General features: G+C 27.5%; 1 protein-coding gene across 1 annotated transcript in view; it reads right to left on the bottom strand.

Moving 5' to 3' along the window:
• LOC111619329 (cholecystokinin receptor-like) overlaps positions 1–23,067 on the bottom strand; it is a gene marked incomplete at its 3' end in the record, with an annotated part of 54,158 nt that overhangs the window by 10,322 nt on the left and 20,769 nt on the right. The window lies entirely within an intron of this gene.

Raw genomic sequence — 23,067 nt, 5'->3', positions numbered from 1 at the left:
TATTTCATGTAATTAACGCCCCCTAGTGGGTGTTGTTTACAAATTTCCATGAAGCACGGTTCCTTTGACTTTTTTGTTCCTATTAATCCTACACCCTCACTTATAGTATTAACATTTCACGACAAGAACATAATTTACTATCAGAATCATCAATTTTTTTACTCAGAAAAACGAATAATTGTTATAAAATATCAAAGAAAAAAGTGTAATTTTTCTTTCTACATATTAAAAAAATTAGTAAATAGTTAATTGTTTCCATAATATTCACATTACAATAAGCTAAACACATGAAACACACGTTGCTAGAGTAACGTACATCACCATTTAATTTTAACAAGCCATAGAAACATCCCTTTTTCTTTGATCTTTTTCTTTTTTTGATCCTTTCACTGATTCTTTCTACTTTAAAAAATGGAAAATATTATCTTAGATCTATCTACCTTCAAAAATTCATGATATTGACTTAGTTACTACGCTTTATATTTATTAAATGATTCAAAAGTATGCATCCGACTATCGATAATAAGATCGTAGATAATTAGGTCTTTGGTAACTGGAGTGAAATTTAAAACTAGACGTAGAATTTCATATTTCAGTTGAAGAAATTCGATATTTTTCGATTTATATATAGAAAAAAAAAAACGCATTTTCAAGAATTTTTTCTATAAATTATTTTATGTTTGTGTTAAATTTACAGGAAGTTAATAGAGAATTAATAGAAAATATAATGTAATTAAAATTATATTTATATTTGATGAAAAGAATATAAATTTATTTATTTATTAAATATAATTAAATATTCAAAAAATTGTATTTAAATTTATATAAAACATCACATAAAAATAGTCGATGCGTTGAATAAATTAAAGCGATGAAGGTTCATAGAAAATTATAGGTAATTTTAATGTAATTAATTAAGTTTTAACGACTTTCTAGTATAATTATGAAAGCAATTTTGTAAAGGTTGCTTAAATTACAAAATTTTTCTTCAAACACTTTATATATTTTGTTGTTTTTTTGGGATGAAATTCGAAAAAAACTGTTGTAGACCTATAAATTCCCACTGTCGTTCGTCTGTTCGTCTGACTGTCCTCCTTAATCTCGAAAAAGCTTTTAGACAGATAAAAATCGAGACCAGATATGGAAAAGGTGGAGTCAGTAGACCCTGATTAACTATACACGAACATCTGGTTTTCAATGGAAGTGACGTTATTTCAATTCAAATATTTTTCCCTGAAAGGAGTTAGATGACCGCACGACTTTATTATTAAAGGAAAAGTATGATGTTCATAGAAAAATGACTAATAATTTAAGGTGGGGAGCATATATTTTCAATTAAATTTATGTATCTAAGATCATTAATATACACCCCATAGAGAAACGAAAGCTTTCGTGCATTCAACATTCATTTTACTGGAAAACATAATAAATATTTTTTAATATAAAAAGGGGTTGTATTACATAATACCAGTTTCTATGGTAAAAGTACTCTTTATTTAAGACTTTTTATATAATTATTTATGGGCTCCTTCCCCTAAGCTTTCTATATCAGGTCTCGATTTTAATATATGTAATTACATCCTCGATATTAATGAAGGACGGACAAACGAACAGACAGTATGGAATTTATTGATAAGTTCTATTAATTATAAGAATTTATTCAATAAAAAATATTAAATAATAATTATAATTTACACTTAAATTTTAAATTATAATTATTACTTAATGTTTAATATAACAAAATAGTAATTTACATTACTCAACAGCAAGTTTAATTCTTGTTTTAAATTCTTCAGTTAAATTTCTGCATTATAATTAACTTTATTCTGATTGATTTTTCGTGTTACTTTAGAAAATTACTAAAGTTAAAAACAATGTAATTCGTGTGATAAATGCTTGCAGTTTTAGTGAATGGTGCAACATTCTTTCATCAAAATCTTTCTAGTAACTAAGTGAACAAGGCCACTAAACACTAGTCGTGGGTTCGCACCTCACCACGTGAATCTTTCCGTGTTTTTTTCACGTGTATAACACCTAAATAGGGGCCAATTACCGTATAGAAAGTCCTCACCCACATGTGATGTTGCCTTATCTTATCAATTCGATCCTTTCATGAGTCGCTTGCATTCTATTCAAGATCTAAAACCGCATTTTTTTTATTAGATTTTTTAAAAAATAATTTATAACAGTTTTAAAATCTTTTAGACAATAAAGGTTTTAAAGTTTATAATGAAAACTCTATAAACTTATCTCCACTTAAAATCGATAGATTAGCGCTTTAAATCGCATTAAACTCTCCCTTTTATTTGACTTTTTAAATATTAAAACTTTAAAAGAATAATGTTTTAAATATTTTAAAAATGAGAAATAAAGTTTTTTTTTGTTCTTAAAAAAAAGTTAAAGTTTTAAGCTGTAATGTTTTATAAAAATACTTAAATTTGTACGGATGCTTTATGATGATGGAGATTGCTCTTCTTGCTGAAGATTGTTGCTATATTTAGTCAAGGGCCAACAAAAAATCTTATCTGTGATTTGAAATGATCACGTGGTAAATCTTAGATTGGGTCCTTTGGATTTATTACTTTTTCTTTAATCTTGGTATTTTCCTATCGAACGGATTCAACTTTCATCAAAAGTTTCCGTTTCATTAACATTGAAGATTCTATTTTAGTTTGTATTTTATAAAATTTCTATATAGAAAAATATATTTTATACTTGTGTCTATTAACAATAAAAACTACTTTAGTTTTTCTTCAAAATTATCAAAGTTATCGGGTGGAACAAAAAGTCAATTAACCTTTTTTCTTTTATGTTTGTATGGAGAATATTTTTAAAATTAAATAAAGTATACAAATAAATTTATACGAAATACTTTCAATATCAAACTCATAAAAGTTAGATCCGAACAATAAATTGATAACTCCATGAACTTAGACACAAAGACAAGATATCCTTTTTAGTGGTCGAGTGGATAAAACCACTGAACACTGGCATGTTCATGACTTACGCAAGCGGGAAATTTTAGGGATTTTTACATGTATAACACTTAAATAGGTGTAAGTTTCCCCTCTCAAAGCATTCCTATTTGTCCTGACACTTAAATAGGAACCAATTTTCCCTAGAAAGTTCCACCGCAAAGTATTTTCACTTGATTGATTGCTCAGGTGATGCCTTGCATCATCAAACCAGCCATTCAAAATACCCAGAAGTTTAAAATTATTCCAATTATTAATCATATNTTCCTTCAATTAATCAATAAATAAGCAGAATATTTAAATATTTGTCATATACTTTATATATAAACATTAAATTTGATATTCCAAACATAAATAATAAAGAAATTAGAATATTTATGTCATATGTAATTTCAAATGCATAAAATTTTGAATTAAATCAAACAGATCAGCCTATTGGTTTGCTTACGTGTCCTATCTCGAGAGGGGTTGGAATTAATGATGATTTTATTTGTTATTAGCATTTGCAGTCTTTTTTTTTAATAAAACTCATCTCTATCGTCAAGATTAAGCTTTTTGCCATTCTATAACAATTAATTATATTTTAAAAAATTAATAAAAGAAGAGATGGTGCCATACATTATGTATGTTTTTTTTGTCTTCTCTGATATCAAAAGAAGCTTTGTTTACTTTCCTTATAGTTTTGAGGCTGATTTATACTAAAAACAGAGTTAAAAGTCTGCATTATAACGAAACGTAAAAAATGTTTTTGAGGTCTCGTAATTGTGGCCCTAACCAAATGCTCCTGCTGATTTAGCTAGGGTAATACAGTGGAATGTTTTGATTATGCTCAGACTCTAGATAAATGTCGACTTGAAAGGCCTCTTATATGACGTAAAATTAAATTAAAATCACGTGTCGTTAAGCATATATTTGTGTATATTTCAGACCCTAACAGTGCAAAAGCCTACATCATATATGCCTAAAAGCACCACTGAGACCACATAATGAAATATAACGTCACATTTAAAACTTTTATTAAGTTTTGAACAATTTATGTAATATTTATCCATATTACATAAATAAATATATGGATTAATTATAATTGTTTACCTTAATCGAACGTATAGACTGTCAAATAAATAACTTAAGTAACGTTCAAACAGATGATGTTATTGTGATAATTAAAATTTACGTATACTTTCGATTAAGAGTACGCTTTATAAGGATATAATGTAATATACAGTATATTGTACTTTATAAGAGCACAAATAAGGGTAAACAATAGCATAGTAAGTAAGGTATTATATTATATGCCCTATATTCTCTTGTAGTATAGATGAGTATAGTAGATAAGAGATATATCAAGAGTATATAAGAACACAGTAGGGCAGAGCATGTTTTGCCCTTATGGTCTTCGCAGTCTTACGTGTATCTCTTATCTACTGTACGCCCTGTATTATAGAGGAGTCTAGACCCTACACTACTCCTTTACTACGCTCTTATATACCCTTGTGTATACTGTATCCTTATAGAGTACAATATACTGTATATTATATTAAACCCTCATATAGCGTATTCTTAAAAATACCTCAGTTTATGACATTTTACAGAGTGGGATTTATATTATGCTCTTATGCATTATTTATCTAAATATTTAAATAATAAAATTGTTTAAATAAAATAATATAATATTATTTTTATTTATAATGACCCCATTGAATTATCGAATAAAAATAAATAAATAAATTGAACAAATCTCATTATCTGATTTTATCCAATTAAAGTTTTAAATTGGTTACATATTAAATCAATGATTCAAAATGTAATTAAAATTCAAATTTTTGGAGCTTAATTCATATATTTATTTTAATTTTTATAACTATATTTAATAAATATATTATAAATTATAAGATAAATATTATTTCATTAAATTATCATCTTTCTATGATGTATGAACGAGTTTGCATAATTTAATTTACACAAAAGCAATTAAAACTCTCTTCTCATCAGTAGATTCTGTACGATTCAATAAAGATACCAATTTGATATTGACAAAGAAAAATTGATTCAAGAAATGTATCATCATCATCATCATCATCAAGAGTTGAGGATAATCGAGTAATTATACCCATGACCTTTAATGGGAATTGATTAATCTCCATTAATGATCATTAATGGAGACCCCTCTACTGATTATGATTCATCAAGCTCCATTGATGCCTTCCATTAAATTACACGTACAGTTTTTTATCCACTTTTGAGCCTTTTCCTTCCTGTTATGTACAGTTATATGCTTTTGGCAACCCCTCCCCCATTTAATTACGTGTAGCATAATTTATAACCGTCGACATTGAAGAAATGATTTTTGAAAGTTCTGCAAATATCGATAGTTTATTCACTAGTAGTCTAAGTAGACACATAAGAACAAATTCATGTGCCACTAATGAGCCACAAGTGCCCGAGTGGATGAAATCACTCGTAGGTTTGCGCCTCACCAACGGGATGGCCACGTGGAGTTTTCCGGGTTTTTTCACGTTAGTAACGCCTAAATAAGGGGCCAGTTTTTCATAAAAGACTTCCCGAGAGGCATTCTCCCTCGACATATGCCATAAACAAATAAACCAAATCTTTCCAACCCCTGGAAGATGGCCTTTTGATGCTCTGATTTAGTCCAGCAACCTAATTTAAACGTATACCACTAATAGATTACCATTAAAAACCGCGTATACAATGCCTTGCCCCCTTTCTCGCATACAATGATGTGTTTTTCTGATCCCCCTTAAGCTGTATACGTAATTAACAAACTACTGTATTCCAATTCTTCATTAATTATCCCTTATTTAATTAATTTATTTTCGTACACATTATAATAGTTTAAATAATTTAATTTTAAAATTTTAACAAATTAAAAGAGAAATTTATTAATTTAATTAAATATTAATGTATCTTAATTTCCTTAACTTTTAACAATTAAATTTAAAGATGTGTAAACTATGACCTAATCAAAATAACTAAAGAAACGTTGTTTAAGTAAACAGGATAAGCCTATTATACATGAAATCTGTATTGATTTAATTATAACTTTTAACAATGCAAACTCGATCAAACTTTGCCTATTAACTAGAAAATGTATTTTTTTTTAATATTAAGTCAACAAATTTATTACATTTATCTTTATATTTAATAAAATTAGATATTATAAATTAATATTACATAATATTTTATCAAAAAACATTAATTTTTTAACACGAAAATTAATGAAAATTAAAATTTAAGATGAGTTATAACGGTAAATAAAACTATCGCCGCTTACGTCAATTTCTTTCGACCAATCGTCGTTAAGGCAATTAAAAAAATCTTTTTCGATTGTATCTTGCATATTTCGCAAACGACCGCTAATGTTCATAAAATTTATTTTTACATCGTTTTTTTTTTTTTGCTTTCTTTATTATCTCGGTTATTTTGCTTAAGGATAACTTATCTAGTAGCTAATTTCTGAAGTTGTTATCTGTATTTTGCGCTCCATTTCTCCAAAAGTTAAAAAAAAAATGTATACTTTTTCTATTACTTAACTTTTCAACAGAGATAAATGACTGTATTATAAACTGATTTTTTGAAAAAAGAAATTATTTTTTTATAAAAATAAATGTACAGTCACACCTCTGAACAACGGCCAGTGATTGGAACATAAAAAAGGATCGTTGCTTAGAGTTTAATAAACATGCATAAAGTTTGTTTAAAGAATTGTTAAGCTATAGAAAATGCCTAAAAATAAATATATTTTTATTAAATTTTGTGATTTTACACTAAAACCTGTCTAAACAGGACTCGTACGGTACCGGATATTTTTTCGGTTTCGCGGGTTTCCGTTTTAAACAGGTTTTTCTGTTGTTTCTCCTAGAAACTGAATAATCTTAATAATCTTAAACCATTACAGGAATTATCAATAATGGAAAAGATTTTGTACAAATCCTATAATTTTGTACGTTATTCTGTACAACTGTAAATAATTGATTAAAAAGAAGAATAGTAAATTAATGAAAATATATTACCAATAATTGTCTCCAAAAATTTAATTAATTTAAATTTGTTCTTGTTACCTTCAACTGATGTGTCTGAAGGTATTCTAGGAATAAAATGGATGTTTTAAATTAATTTTTTTTAAAAAAGGACGGCTTTTAAATTGCAAAATTAAACTATTACACGAATAATTGGAAAGTATGCAAGGCTACTGACTATAAAAAAACGAATGGAATCGATTTACAAGGGGAGAAAAGAGATAAAAAATAAGAGAATTGATCAAAGTATAACATTACAACTTGAACATTATATTCTTTTTTTAAAGTATCTTATGGATTTTTGATCGATCGAGTGAATAAAATTGTAGAAGTATATCGTATACAATATAGTCATACAGTCGAACCTGCAATAAGGGCCACCTGTAAACGGTGGCCATTATTTCAGGAACGTCGAACAGAAATAAACGAACAACGACTATTTTTGTATTCTCGTCACTGTCCTCTGTTCACAGGTTAACTGTATAGTACTTCTACGTATAAAAAGTACTTTCACTATATGTATGTATATATAGGCTATGTGAATTGTATATTGTGTTATCAATCTGTATGTCACTACGTATGTATCGTATGTGGTATATATATTGGAATCAATCTGTTTATGAGTATATACTGTATACCTTCTGGAAAAAAAGGAAGAGGAGTGCCTAGATAACAATTCAAATAATACATTTCAACCCTAATATCTCCATAGAAGTTATATTTAACATAACCTTCATAGATCTGGAGCTACATAATTATAAATTTTATACATAAAATTAATTAAATTTTACTATAAAAGTGAGTAAAATATGACGATAATGAATATACTTGTTTGTATGCAATTATAGGTATGTACTGTACATAATAAAGTATAAATTAGTGAAATCAATACTGTAGGATACGTGTTATTAGTCTGTCCTCATGTCTGTATATAATCCTACACCCGCACTTATAGTATTGACATTTCACGACAAGAACATAATTTACTATCAGAATCATCAATTTTTTTACTCAGAAAAACGAATAATTGTTATAAAATATCAAAGAAAAAAGTGTAATTTTTCTTTCTACATATTAAAAAAATTAGTAAATAGTTAATTGTTTCCATAATATTCACATTACAATAAGCTAAACACATGAAACACACGTTGCTAGAGTAACGTACATCACCATTTAATTTTAACAAGCCATAGAAACATCCCTTTTTCTTTGATCTTTTTCTTTTTTTGATCCTTTCACTGATTCTTTCTACTTTAAAAAATGGAAAATATTATCTTAGATCTATCTACCTTCAAAAATTCATGATATTGACTTAGTTACTACGCTTTATATTTATTAAATGATTCAAAAGTATGCATCCGACTATCGATAATAAGATCGTAGATAATTAGGTCTTTGGTAACTGGAGTGAAATTTAAAACTAGACGTAGAATTTCATATTTCAGTTGAAGAAATTCGATATTTTTCGATTTATATATAGAAAAAAAAAAACGCATTTTCAAGAATTTTTTCTATAAATTATTTTATGTTTGTGTTAAATTTACAGGAAGTTAATAGAGAATTAATAGAAAATATAATGTAATTAAAATTATATTTATATTTGATGAAAAGAATATAAATTTATTTATTTATTAAATATAATTAAATATTCAAAAAATTGTATTTAAATTTATATAAAACATCACATAAAAATAGTCGATGCGTTGAATAAATTAAAGCGATGAAGGTTCATAGAAAATTATAGGTAATTTTAATGTAATTAATTAAGTTTTAACGACTTTCTAGTATAATTATGAAAGCAATTTTGTAAAGGTTGCTTAAATTACAAAATTTTTCTTCAAACACTTTATATATTTTGTTGTTTTTTTGGGATGAAATTCGAAAAAAACTGTTGTAGACCTATAAATTCCCACTGTCGTTCGTCTGTTCGTCTGACTGTCCTCCTTAATCTCGAAAAAGCTTTTAGACAGATAAAAATCGAGACCAGATATGGAAAAGGTGGAGTCAGTAGACCCTGATTAACTATACACGAACATCTGGTTTTCAATGGAAGTGACGTTATTTCAATTCAAATATTTTTCCCTGAAAGGAGTTAGATGACCGCACGACTTTATTATTAAAGGAAAAGTATGATGTTCATAGAAAAATGACTAATAATTTAAGGTGGGGAGCATATATTTTCAATTAAATTTATGTATCTAAGATCATTAATATACACCCCATAGAGAAACGAAAGCTTTCGTGCATTCAACATTCATTTTACTGGAAAACATAATAAATATTTTTTAATATAAAAAGGGGTTGTATTACATAATACCAGTTTCTATGGTAAAAGTACTCTTTATTTAAGACTTTTTATATAATTATTTATGGGCTCCTTCCCCTAAGCTTTCTATATCAGGTCTCGATTTTAATATATGTAATTACATCCTCGATATTAATGAAGGACGGACAAACGAACAGACAGTATGGAATTTATTGATAAGTTCTATTAATTATAAGAATTTATTCAATAAAAAATATTAAATAATAATTATAATTTACACTTAAATTTTAAATTATAATTATTACTTAATGTTTAATATAACAAAATAGTAATTTACATTACTCAACAGCAAGTTTAATTCTTGTTTTAAATTCTTCAGTTAAATTTCTGCATTATAATTAACTTTATTCTGATTGATTTTTCGTGTTACTTTAGAAAATTACTAAAGTTAAAAACAATGTAATTCGTGTGATAAATGCTTGCAGTTTTAGTGAATGGTGCAACATTCTTTCATCAAAATCTTTCTAGTAACTAAGTGAACAAGGCCACTAAACACTAGTCGTGGGTTCGCACCTCACCACGTGAATCTTTCCGTGTTTTTTTCACGTGTATAACACCTAAATAGGGGCCAATTACCGTATAGAAAGTCCTCACCCACATGTGATGTTGCCTTATCTTATCAATTCGATCCTTTCATGAGTCGCTTGCATTCTATTCAAGATCTAAAACCGCATTTTTTTTATTAGATTTTTTAAAAAATAATTTATAACAGTTTTAAAATCTTTTAGACAATAAAGGTTTTAAAGTTTATAATGAAAACTCTATAAACTTATCTCCACTTAAAATCGATAGATTAGCGCTTTAAATCGCATTAAACTCTCCCTTTTATTTGACTTTTTAAATATTAAAACTTTAAAAGAATAATGTTTTAAATATTTTAAAAATGAGAAATAAAGTTTTTTTTTGTTCTTAAAAAAAAGTTAAAGTTTTAAGCTGTAATGTTTTATAAAAATACTTAAATTTGTACGGATGCTTTATGATGATGGAGATTGCTCTTCTTGCTGAAGATTGTTGCTATATTTAGTCAAGGGCCAACAAAAAATCTTATCTGTGATTTGAAATGATCACGTGGTAAATCTTAGATTGGGTCCTTTGGATTTATTACTTTTTCTTTAATCTTGGTATTTTCCTATCGAACGGATTCAACTTTCATCAAAAGTTTCCGTTTCATTAACATTGAAGATTCTATTTTAGTTGTATTTTATAAAATTTCTATATAGAAAAATATATTTTATACTTGTGTCTATTAACAATAAAAACTACTTTAGTTTTTCTTCAAAATTATCAAAGTTATCGGGTGGAACAAAAAGTCAATTAACCTTTTTTCTTTTATGTTTGTATGGAGAATATTTTTAAAATTAAATAAAGTATACAAATAAATTTATACGAAATACTTTCAATATCAAACTCATAAAAGTTAGATCCGAACAATAAATTGATAACTCCATGAACTTAGACACAAAGACAAGATATCCTTTTTAGTGGTCGAGTGGATAAAACCACTGAACACTGGCATGTTCATGACTTACGCAAGCGGGAAATTTTAGGGATTTTTACATGTATAACACTTAAATAGGTGTAAGTTTCCCCTCCCAAAGCATTCCTACTTGTTCTGACACTTAAATAGGAACTAATTTTCCCTAGAAAGTTCCACCGCGGAGTATTTTCACTTGATTGATTGCCCAGGTGATGTCTTGCATCATCAAACCAGCCATTCAAAATACCCAGAAGTTTAAAATTATTCCAATTATTAATCATATAACTTTTAAGTTATATATATATATATATTAATAACTATATATATATATATATATAGTTATTAATATGGAGAGAAACAATCTTAGAGAAGATCTTGGATTATCATCCAGCAAGAAGAGAGAAAAAGCATTGAAAGAAAAGATAAACAAATCACTTAAATAAAGGATGATGATGACAAAGGATGCTAATTTCATATGTTTTGTACACTGAAGACTAAATTTCTCCTCCGGTGGGTCTAGGATCCGTGTAAGAATACTAGTAAGTTCCGGTCTTGTGTAATAAACTTATTGGCACTCCTCCATTCAAACCTTGTTAACGAGTTTAGAAATTATTACTCAAGTTTTTATGGCAAAGTTCATATGAGGAAAGTAAATTGGAATTAACGACTTAATGGGATGAAAGTTTTATTGTCGTGAACAAAGTTATAAGTACTAATCTTTCTTTTTTAATTTCTGAGATCTAGGCCGTGATAGACAGACAAATTGTATCAGTTGATAAAATTACACATAAATATAATTAATTATATAAAATAAATTACAAATTTCTAAAGGAATCATGCTCTAAAATAAACTCATTGTGAACAAACACAAGGCAAGATACATAAAACACAATGATTCATTAATTATATAAGCTCATTTCAAATTGTCAGAACACAAAGATAAATATTTGATTAATTAAAAATTTAATTGATTATTTATAAATATTTTTCAAAATATTACAGGAAAATCTCTATAATTCTCTCTGTTTTCCATTATATTTTACATAAATAAGATAAACGGATGCTAATATGAACGTTTTTATAATCTTAAATGATACAAAGTAAACCAAGGATAGACTGTAGAGTCAAAAATTTCCTATAAATGGAATGCATATAGTACAGTACCTTATGTGTTTAATCTATTTTTAGATACAAAAACGCATTATATATAATTAAAATAAATATATTCTGTATATATAGTGTATTAGATTGAACACTTAAAGTACTATACAGCGTACATTACATACAATAGTTCGCGCAGAGAAAGAGTAGACATGAGTAGGATGAGTTTATGTCAGATGAAAGGAATGGATGGAGACATGTGATATACACTTTCTTTCATCCCTTTCGTCTGACATAGATCCTTCCAGCTCAGGCTAACGCATGTCTACTGTTTTGCTGGTGGATCTTATTATAGTGCCACATACAGTATAGTATCATACAGAGTGTAACAGAGGAAAAAATGGAGGTATTGTAGAGAGGTTAATATTGCAACATTAGTCATGGGTTTGAACCTCACCAATGACTTAGCCAGAGTTTCCTGGTTTACTTCACGTATCAACACCTAAATAGGTGAAGTTTCCCACAGAAAGTCCTTCCTGGAGGCACTCCCCCTTATCAGATCTCTTAAGTGTTGCATTGCCTTATCTCATTAACCCGAACAAAACAATATAATAAATTTAAACAATGTTATATAATTAAAATAAATATATTCTGTATATATAGTGTATTAGATTGAACACTTAAAGTACTATACAGCATACATTACATACAATAGTTCGCGCAGAAAAAGAGTAGACAATTGTAGGACGAGTCTATGTCAGATGAAAGGAATGGATGGAGACATGTGATATACACTTTCTTTCATCCCTTTCATCTGACATATATCCTTCCAGCTCAGGCTAACGCATCTCTACTGTTTTGCTGGTGGACCTTACTATAGTGCCACATACAGTATAGTATCATACAGAGTGTAACAGAGGAAAAAATGGAAGTGTTGTAGAGATGTTAATATTGCAACATTAGTCATGGGTTTGAACCTCACCAATGACTTAGCCAGAGTTTCCTGGTTTACTTCACGTATCAACACCTAAATAGGTGAAGTTNTTTAATAGCCATTTTTATTGTCTTTATTAATTAATGAATTAATTTATAATTTTTAAAATGTTAAAAAATAAAGTAATTTTCTAATTTTTGAAACTAATTCTTCATTTATTTTATTTTTTACATTATTATTTTAAAAATATGATAATATAAAAGCTTAGATTATTAACCAAGTGCAATTATTTCCAAAAAATAAGAACTAATTTCAGTAAAAATTTGTGAGTAATTAATATAAAATCTTCTACAGTAAATTAACTATAGTTAGTATTTATTGTACTGTAAAACTTTATACTGTAAACCTGATAAATTTAAGTGTTAAATTAATTATTACAGTTTAATTTATTTTTAATCAGAATTAATTAGCATTTAATCAAAGTTTCTGTGTGTCTCTAGTATACTAAACACTAAAAGTTCCATGCTTTCAAGAGTATTAGAGTATCTATGAATTTTTTTATCATAGCTGTATGGGACGTAATTTCAATTTATGACACTGATCTTAATGGAATTAGATGGCTCGTCTTACGACGGATTAATATAAGCCAATTGAGTTATATGAGAGGGATTATCACATTTATATCACTGCGTAATGTTAGTGTAAGATTCTCATTATTTGGAGGTAAAAATGGTTGCCGTTTAGAGGTGTCCTGAAGAAATTTATATAATTTATGATTTTGGATTAGTTTTTTCTGGTGTAAAAACAATTATTTTATTAATAATCCATTATCTTAAAACAATGGATTTGTAGATTAGGAACACGTGTAAACAGTTTGACATTTGAAGGATTATGCTTGAAGTTTTCTCTTCATTTACTCTACTAAAAGGGATTATAGAATGGTGATAGAATCCAGAAGTGATGTGGCTAGTTAATTCTGTTTCTGAAAATTAAATTGTTGCTATATAACAATCTGATTTTGAAGTTAGTTTACAATGCTGTGTATGTGTAAACTTTGCAATATGGAGTATAGTGGGATCAGCTATAATGCTAACTCTTGAACACTAAAGAGTACAATATAAGAAAAAATGGAAGCATTTGAAAGTTGATTTTCTAGAAGAATTACTAAGAAATTCGTGATCAAAGTATGAGAAGCGACAAAAATAAAAATTGAATTATTAAAAATGATTAAGAGGAAGAGACCAAAATCCATGATGTTCTATAGAAGATATAACATATTTTATCCATTCAAAAATTATAGAAAAGAGAAGAATATAGGAGAAGAAACACCTACAGATTTAGGGAAACAGATTACACTGAAAAATATTTCTTTGAAGAGAAGATTCGCTGAAGGTGTTTGCCTTTATTTGGAATTAATATTTATAAAGGAAGAGGATTAATCCTGATAAAGAAGTGCTGAAAGACAAAGAATTGAATTTCTTCTCGAGTTATTTGTATAACAAAAATGTTTTAAGAGTATAACATTGAACGAACTCGTTCGACAATTTCTAATGAGACATCTTTACGCTAATAACACAAGACTAAGCAATAAAGGAAAATTAAGTATTTTTAATCCTTACAGCCAGCAGTCTGGTAAAATTGAAGTATTAACTAAATATTATGTAGAGTTGAATTCTAATCCAATTCAGGCACTCATAACTTCTCATTCATGGTAAAGGATGAGGTTAGGATCTGTCTCATATCTCTCAAATATTTGCTGACCTTATTAAGACTTGTTAACTGTAATTTAATCGCATTTTGTATTAGGAGCAACATGTAAATAAGATTGTTCGCCTATCAAATTGCCATTTAAACAAGTGCCAAATTGAAATATCTCAAACAATCAGGCTTATATATAGTAATAAAGTTTACGCACGAAATGAATTTGAGAATTTGAAATCCACTTGATTTGGTGATAACAATGTGGTTTGCAATAAAGAACCTCATAATATTTGTAAGGAAGTGTTTATTGGCTCTTAAAAGAGGTGGTGCTATTTATCAGGCGCTGTATTTTAAGGTTGATTGTACTTAATTCGATAGGGTACCTCATTATATAGTCTGCTCTTTTCTTTGTTGCACAGAAAGACAGATCTTTTATAAATATACAGGACGGCCCAAAAATCAAACAACCAATTGTAAAGAGTGAATTGCTATATAAATTGATATAAATTATGTTATTATATAATAAAAATAAACACAATGTTACTAAACTCTGCTTATGACTCATATTCACAAGTCTACATAAGTTAATTGATTTTTGGGCTACCCTCCATTTTTATCAATTTGTATCGAGTTAACAAGAAAGCTTAGCAGGAAACGTATAAAGATTTATGTTTTGGACAGAATTATTTATCTTTAAGACATAAATTTTTCAATCTTAGATCATCTTAGAAGATATTTATTTTTAAGCACTGTCGGTTCTTTTATAAAACATAAATCAAAGACATAAAACTTCTTTTATGATGTGATTTATTTTTACTAAAATAAAAAAAAAAAACTTCCATCTTCTTAAGCATGAATAGTCGAGAACATAACGCAATGAATAGGATTCAGCATGGATGCTGCATCCATCTGCAGCATCTTCATGATTCCTTCTAGGAACTGAGAGAAATATGATTCTTTCAGGTTCCTGGAACCTCAGTCCATGTAATTAAAACTACAACTTATTTCATTGGTTAATTAAAATTAAGGAAGTTTTGGAATGAAATATCTGAAAATCATTTAAAACCACGTCTTATTTTGAAGGATAAATGTATTAATTATATCTTTCTAACGAAATATCTTATCAAAATGCAGGTTCATATAAAATTTCGAGCAGAGAGGGGCCAAAATTTAATCTTTTACATTAAAAAAAAGATGAGAAAATAATATAAAATTAATATTTCTTTCGATAAATAATGAAAAATAAGGTTTTTAATTAATTTTATTTTATATTTTTTAAGGCTTATAGAAAGAGAATTTGTGAGTGATGCGAGTCTCCTCTCATTTCTATCAACCTCTATCAAATTGCATAAAGTATCCGCTATAAAAACTGTAAATAGATAATTCAATTGTTTATTATTGTTAATGGAAATCTTAAAAAACAGTTTATTAATAATTTACTACAAAACTATTCCATAATTAAATACACATCACGAACAGTAACAGAAAAAAACAGTAGATTTACTATAATTAAGGTACATATAAAACAAAAGATTAATAAACAATATGCTCATAAGTGCATTCGTTTCACCAGAATAGCCTACGCAGTGACGAATTAATACCTTATGGACACCTAAAACACCTAAACACAGAAGATTAGGACCCCTCTACGTAATTTTTCGACATCATAAATTAATTATGTCTAATTATAGCTACAGAATTAGTTAGAAGTTATGATATACAATTGCTTTACTTTTACCCTGAGACCCGCCGTCCCTAGGTGCCTCACGTGACTAGTGTGTATTCTGGCACTAATATATACCATTACGTCAATTTTGACGTCATTATCAAACTCTCATAAGAAACTTACAAGAACGACATGAAATGGGTATAATAGTGTATATAATTCTGATAAAACAAATGCACCCTAAGTCCATTCATTTTATCAGAATGATGCTCACTCATATATCATTCTTATGCCTTTTTTGTAATGAGGAAATGTAAAATTACGTCACATTGAGGTAATGATGTACACCATTGTGACGAAAAGAATGCACCTCGTGTGTTTCTATAGTGTTAAAGAGACAAATTGTGAAGACTAATTTTCCTGTATTCTAATTACAAATATATTTTCTATCTATCTTCTAAATTAATTTTCTAAGTTAATGTTTTAAAATATTTAAAATATCAATTTCAATTGACATTCTTATATANTACATTTATCTTTATATTTAATAAAATTAGATATTATAAATTAATATTACATAATATTTTATCAAAAAACATTAATTTTTTAACACGAAAATTAATGAAAATTAAAATTTAAGATGAGTTATAACGGTAAATAAAACTATCGCCGCTTACGTCAATTTCTTTCGACCAATCGTCGTTAAGGCAATTAAAAAAATCTTTTTCGATTGTATCTTGCATATTTCGCAAACGACCGCTAATGTTCATAAAATTTATTTTTACATCGTTTTTTTTTTTTTGCTTTCTTTATTATCTCGGTTATTTTGCTTAAGGATAACTTATCTAGTAGCTAATTTCTGAAGTTGTTATCTGTATTTTGCGCTCCATTTCTCCAAAAGTTAAAAAAAAAATGTATACTTTTTCTATTACTTAACTTTTCAACAGAGATAAATGACTGTATTATAAACTGATTTTTTGAAAAAAGAAATTATTTTTTTATAAAAATAAATGTACAGTCACACCTCTGAACAACGGCCAGTGATTGGAACATAAAAAAGGACCGTTGCTTAGAGTTTAATAAACATGCATAAAGTTTGTTTAAAGAATTGTTAAGCTATAGAAAATGCCTAAAAATAAATATATTTTTATTAAATTTTGTGATTTTACACTAAAACCTGTCTAAACAGGACTCGTACGGTACCGGATATTTTTTCGGTTTCGCGGGTTTCCGTTTTAAACAGGTTTTTCTGTTGTTTCTCCTAGAAACTGAATAATCTTAATAATCTTAAACCATTACAGGAATTATCAATAATGGAAAAGATTTTGTACAAATCCTATAATTTTGTACGTTATTCTGTACAACTGTAAATAATTGATTAAAAAGAAGAATAGTAAATTAATGAAAATATATTACCAATAATTGTCTCCAAAAATTTAATTAATTTAAATTTGTTCTTGTTACCTTCAACTGATGTGTCTGAAGGTATTCTAGGAATAAAATGGATGTTTTAAATTAATTTTTTTTAAAAAAGGACGGCTTTTAAATTGCAAAATTAAACTATTACACGAATAATTGGAAAGTATGCAAGGCTACTGACTATAAAAAAACGAATGGAATCGATTTACAAGGGGAGAAAAGAGGGGAAAAAATAAGAGAATTGATCAAAGTATAACATTACAACTTGAACATTATATTTTTTTTTAAGTACCTTATGGATTTTTGATCGATCGAGTGAATAAAATTGTAGAAGTATATCGTATACAATATAGTCATACAGTCGAACCTGCAATAAGGGCCACCTGTAAACGGTGGCCATTATTTCAGGAACGTCGAACAGAAATAAACGAACAACGACTATTTTTGTATTCTCGTCACTGTCCTCTGTTCACAGGTTAACTGTATAGTACTTCTACGTATAAAAAGTACTTTCACTATATGTATGTATATATAGGCTATGTGAATTGTATATTGTGTTATCAATCTGTATGTCACTACGTATGTATCGTATGTGGTATATATATTGGAATCAATCTGTTTATGAGTATATACTGTATACCTTCTGGAAAAAAAGGAAGAGGAGTGCCTAGATAACAATTCAAATAATACATTTCAACCCTAATATCTCCATAGAAGTTATATTTAACATAACCTTCATAGATCTGGAGCTACATAATTATAAATTTTATACATAAAATTAATTAAATTTTACTATAAAAGTGAGTAAAATATGACGATAATGAATATACTTGTTTGTATGCAATTATAGGTATGTACTGTACATAATAAAGTATAAATTAGTGAAATCAATACTGTAGGATACGTGTTATTAGTCTGTCCTCATGTCTGTATATAATCCTACACCCGCACTTATAGTATTGACATTTCACGACAAGAACATAATTTACTATCAGAATCATCAATTTTTTTACTCAGAAAAACGAATAATTGTTATAAAATATCAAAGAAAAAAGTGTAATTTTTCTTTCTACATATTAAAAAAATTAGTAAATAGTTAATTGTTTCCATAATATTCACATTACAATAAGCTAAACACATGAAACACACGTTGCTAGAGTAACGTACATCACCATTTAATTTTAACAAGCCATAGAAACATCCCTTTTTCTTTGATCTTTTTCTTTTTTTGATCCTTTCACTGATTCTTTCTACTTTAAAAAATGGAAAATATTATCTTAGATCTATCTACCTTCAAAAATTCATGATATTGACTTAGTTACTACGCTTTATATTTATTAAATGATTCAAAAGTATGCATCCGACTATCGATAATAAGATCGTAGATAATTAGGTCTTTGGTAACTGGAGTGAAATTTAAAACTAGACGTAGAATTTCATATTTCAGTTGAAGAAATTCGATATTTTTCGATTTATATATAGAAAAAAAAAAACGCATTTTCAAGAATTTTTTCTATAAATTATTTTATGTTTGTGTTAAATTTACAGGAAGTTAATAGAGAATTAATAGAAAATATAATGTAATTAAAATTATATTTATATTTGATGAAAAGAATATAAATTTATTTATTTATTAAATATAATTAAATATTCAAAAAATTGTATTTAAATTTATATAAAACATCACATAAAAATAGTCGATGCGTTGAATAAATTAAAGCGATGAAGGTTCATAGAAAATTATAGGTAATTTTAATGTAATTAATTAAGTTTTAACGACTTTCTAGTATAATTATGAAAGCAATTTTGTAAAGGTTGCTTAAATTACAAAATTTTTCTTCAAACACTTTATATATTTTGTTGTTTTTTTGGGATGAAATTCGAAAAAAACTGTTGTAGACCTATAAATTCCCACTGTCGTTCGTCTGTTCGTCTGACTGTCCTCCTTAATCTCGAAAAAGCTTTTAGACAGATAAAAATCGAGACCAGATATGGAAAAGGTGGAGTCCGTAGACCCTGATTAACTATACACGAACATCTGGTTTTCAATGGAAGTGACGTTATTTCAATTCAAATATTTTTCTTTGAAAGGAGTTAGATGACCGCACGACTTTATTATTAAAGGAAAAGTATGATGTTCATAGAAAAATGACTAATAATTTGAGGTGGGGAGCATATATTTTCAATTAAATTTATGTATCTAAGATCATTAATATACACCCCATAGAGAAACGAAAGCTTTCGTGCATTCAACATTCATTTTACTGGAAAACATAATAAATATTTTTTAATATAAAAAGGGGTTGTATTACATAATACCAGTTTCTATGGTAAAAGTACTCTTTATTTAAGACTTTTTATATAATTATTTATGGGCTCCTTCCCCTAAGCTTTCTATATCAGGTCTCGATTTTAATATATGTAATTACATCCTCGATATTAATGAAGGACGGACAAACGAACAGACAGTATGGAATTTATTGATAAGTTCTATTAATTATAAGAATTTATTCAATAAAAAAATATTAAATAATAATTATAATTTACACTTAAATTTTAAATTATAATTATTACTTAATGTTTAATATAACAAAATAGTAATTTACATTACTCAACAGCAAGTTTAATTCTTGTTTTAAATTCTTCAGTTAAATTTCTGCATTATAATTAACTTTATTCTGATTGATTTTTCGTGTTACTTTAGAAAATTACTAAAGTTAAAAACAATGTAATTCGTGTGATAAATGCTTGCAGTTTTAGTGAATGGTGCAACATTCTTTCATCAAAATCTTTCTAGTAACTAAGTGAACAAGGCCACTAAACACTAGTCGTGGGTTCGCACCTCACCACGTGAATCTTTCCGTGTTTTTTTCACGTGTATAACACCTAAATAGGGGCCAATTACCGTATAGAAAGTCCTCACCCACATGTGATGTTGCCTTATCTTATCAATTCGATCCTTTCATGAGTCGCTTGCATTCTATTCAAGATCTAAAACCGCATTTTTTTTATTAGATTTTTTAAAAAATAATTTATAACAGTTTTAAAATCTTTTAGACAATAAAGGTTTTAAAGTTTATAATGAAAACTCTATAAACTTATCTCCACTTAAAATCGATAGATTAGCGCTTTAAATCGCATTAAACTCTCCCTTTTATTTGACTTTTTAAATATTAAAACTTTAAAAGAATAATGTTTTAAATATTTTAAAAATGAGAAATAAAGTTTTTTTTTGTTCTTAAAAAAAAGTTAAAGTTTTAAGCTGTAATGTTTTATAAAAATACTTAAATTTGTACGGATGCTTTATGATGATGGAGATTGCTCTTCTTGCTGAAGATTGTTGCTATATTTAGTCAAGGGCCAACAAAAAATCTTATCTGTGATTTGAAATGATCACGTGGTAAATCTTAGATTGGGTCCTTTGGATTTATTACTTTTTCTTTAATCTTGGTATTTTCCTATCGAACGGATTCAACTTTCATCAAAAGTTTCCGTTTCATTAACATTGAAGATTCTATTTTAGTTGTATTTTATAAAATTTCTATATAGAAAAATATATTTTATACTTGTGTCTATTAACAATAAAAACTACTTTAGTTTTTCTTCAAAATTATCAAAGTTATCGGGTGGAACAAAAAGTCAATTAACCTTTTTTCTTTTATGTTTGTATGGAGAATATTTTTAAAATTAAATAAAGTATACAAATAAATTTATACGAAATACTTTCAATATCAAACTCATAAAAGTTAGATCCGAACAATAAATTGATAACTCCATGAACTTAGACACAAAGACAAGATATCCTTTTTAGTGGTCGAGTGGATAAAACCACTGAACACTGGCATGTTCATGACTTACGCAAGCGGGAAATTTTAGGGATTTTTACATGTATAACACTTAAATAGGTGTAAGTTTCCCCTCTCAAAGCATTCCTACTTGTTCTGACACTTAAATAGGAACTAATTTTCCCTAGAAAGTTCCACCGCGGAGTATTTTCACTTGATTGATTGCCCAGGTGATGTCTTGCATCATCAAACCAGCCATTCAAAATACCCAGAAGTTTAAAATTATTCCAATTATTAATCATATAACTTTTAAGTTATATATATATATATATTAATAACTATATATATATATATATATATAGTTATTAATATGGAGAGAAACAATCTTAGAGAAGATCTTGGATTATCATCCAGCAAGAAGAGAGAAAAAGCATTGAAAGAAAAGATAAACAAATCACTTAAATAAAGGATGATGATGACAAAGGATGCTAATTTCATATATGTTTTGTACACTGAAGACTAAATTTCTCCTCCGGTGGGTCTAGGATCCGTGTAAGAATACTAGTAAGTTCCGGTCTTGTGTAATAAACTTATTGGCACTCCTCCATTCAAACCTTGTTAACGAGTTTAGAAATTATTACTCAAGTTTTTATGGCAAAGTTCATATGAGGAAAGTAAATTGGAATTAACGACTTAATGGGATGAAAGTTTTATTGTCGTGAACAAAGTTATAAGTACTAATCTTTCTTTTTTAATTTCTGAGATCTAGGCCGTGATAGACAGACAAATTGTATCAGTTGATAAAATTACACATAAATATAATTAATTATATAAAATAAATTACAAATTTCTAAAGGAATCATGCTCTAAAATAAACTCATTGTGAACAAACACAAGGCAAGATACATAAAACACAATGATTCATTAATTATATAAGCTCATTTCAAATTGTCAGAACACAAAGATAAATATTTGATTAATTAAAAATTTAATTGATTATTTATAAATATTTTTCAAAATATTACAGGAAAATCTCTATAATTCTCTCTGTTTTCCATTATATTTTACATAAATAAGATAAACGGATGCTAATATGAGCGTTTTTATAATCTTAAATGATACAAAGTAAATCAAGGATAGACTGTAGAGTCAAAAATTTCCTATAAATGGAATGCATATAGTACAGTACCTTATGTGTTTAATCTATTTTTAGATACAAAAACGCATTATATATAATTAAAATAAATATATTCTGTATATATAGTGTATTAGATTGAACACTTAAAGTACTATACAGCGTACATTACATACAATAGTTCGCGCAGAGAAAGAGTAGACATGAGTAGGATGAGTTTATGTCAGATGAAAGGAATGGATGGAGACATGTGATATACACTTTCTTTCATCCCTTTCGTCTGACATATATCCTTCCAGCTCAGGCTAACGCATCTCTACTGTTTTGCTGGTGGACCTTACTATAGTGCCACATACAGTATAGTATCATACAGAGTGTAACAGAGGAAAAAATGGAAGTGTTGTAGAGATGTTAATATTGCAACATTAGTCATGGGTTTGAACCTCACCAATGACTTAGCCAGAGTTTCCTGGTTTACTTCACGTATCAACACCTAAATAGGTAAAGT

This window comes from Centruroides sculpturatus, unplaced genomic scaffold (genome assembly GCF_000671375.1).
Source record: "Centruroides sculpturatus isolate CEXI.00-Female unplaced genomic scaffold, Cexi_2.0 scaffold224, whole genome shotgun sequence".
Classification (NCBI taxonomy): domain Eukaryota; kingdom Metazoa; phylum Arthropoda; class Arachnida; order Scorpiones; family Buthidae; genus Centruroides; species Centruroides sculpturatus.
This window is presented reverse-complemented; position numbering and strand designations above follow the sequence as displayed.